This window comes from Lipotes vexillifer, unplaced genomic scaffold (genome assembly GCF_000442215.2).
Source record: "Lipotes vexillifer unplaced genomic scaffold, Lipotes_vexillifer_v1.1 scaffold989, whole genome shotgun sequence".
Classification (NCBI taxonomy): domain Eukaryota; kingdom Metazoa; phylum Chordata; class Mammalia; order Artiodactyla; family Lipotidae; genus Lipotes; species Lipotes vexillifer.
Window position 1 is genome coordinate 27,254 of NW_006796817.1, and position 1,634 is coordinate 28,887.

A 1,634-nucleotide genomic window follows, 5' to 3' on the forward strand; every position below is an offset into this window, starting at 1 on the left:
ACTGAGATAAGGGATATCACTTATCTTGATCTTCAAGGGATTTGCCATGGTCATGAGGTGTCTAATAGACCTTATTTGCCATTCTTACTTTCTGTGTAATCTTTGGGCATATAATTTAACTTCTTACCCTGTCTGTTCATGTGGGATACTACTTATTTCATAGTATTCTGAAGTTTAGATAAGGTTATGTGTATAAAGTGCCTAGCATAGTCCCTGGCATATGCTTGTTCCCTTTTAGTCGGCCATGGACATGGAAGCTGGGAAACTCAAATTTATTAGGATTGTATGTCAAATAGGTGGTAGAAGGTAGTGAATGCATTTCTGAAAGAAATTTTAAAAGTTCACTTTTCCTGATAATTAGGCATCATAAGGCCTGATTGCTGTTTTATGATTTTATTGTGACCATAGAGAGGTTACTTAGATAGGTTGCTTGTGTTTTAGCCTCAACCTGCAGATCTATCAAATGAACAAAATCATTCCTAATTCATGTGATGGTTGGTAGAAACATTAGAGATAGTGGGTGTGAAATGACCAGACAAACAAGTAGCATAGCAGAATAGTTGAGATTAAAAACTTTAAAATGTACATCTCTCCCCATTACTACCTTTGGCAGGTTAGTTAACCTATTTTAGTCCTAATTTCTTTATCTGTGGTATAGGGATAATAAAACATCTACCTCATAGGACTGTTTTAAAGAGTAAGTGGAAGAATGCATGGAAAGTAGTTTATCCAAGCATATGGTAAGAACTCAAAAAAACTTGTGATTATTGTAAATTATGTGGTATCTTTTTGACACTGTTGAACAATTAACTCTTCTTTGGCTTTGCTCTGTGTTTAAAATTTCTGTATACATAGGTGAATTCTGGATATAAGTGATGTTGCCTTTCATGGTAGTGAAAGAAATCAACAACCTTCTAAAAGAAAAACTTCCCAGCAGCTTCACCTTTGGCCCTTAAAACCTTGGGAAAATGTTTAAGGCCTTGGGTTAAAGCCGTAGGTGGAGGTGGAATTTGAATGTGATACTTTCTGTTACTAAATTTCAGTTCAAAGTTAAGAAAAGAATTAGTGACTCTTAATTGGGGGCATTACCTACTCATCCTGAGAAACAGTGGATGTCATGAGAGATACTGGGAAATGTCATGAGAGATATTGGGAATAGACTATGTTTTGAATATCTGAATCATGTTGGGGGCAGAAAAATGGGAGCCTCTGCACTATACTCAACCCCATAAGGGGTTTATTTTCTTTGGTCCCAATAGTCATTTCCCATTTTTTCATAAATTTCATCATTATTATTTCTATATATTCACTTATAGTCCTCAGTAACTGTTTTCTCTTCTCTTTCAAAGTAGAAGTATTATAATTTTTAAAGAACTCCCCTATGGATGTGTGAATTGTCAAAGCCTTGAGGAGATAAATCTCTTGAAGAATTAACTGTCACTAAAAACAGGGAGACGTGAGTAAAGAACAAGTTGTCTTAAACATTAAAATTATATGCCAACCTGAGTGGTTATGCTTAAAGAATAGAAAAGGCCATCATAATCATTTTGATTACTTTATTAAGCATTTTAAAAAGCTATGAATGTTCTTTTGGGGGGCAGATGTACTATTTGTGGCTTTTAACATTTCCATTT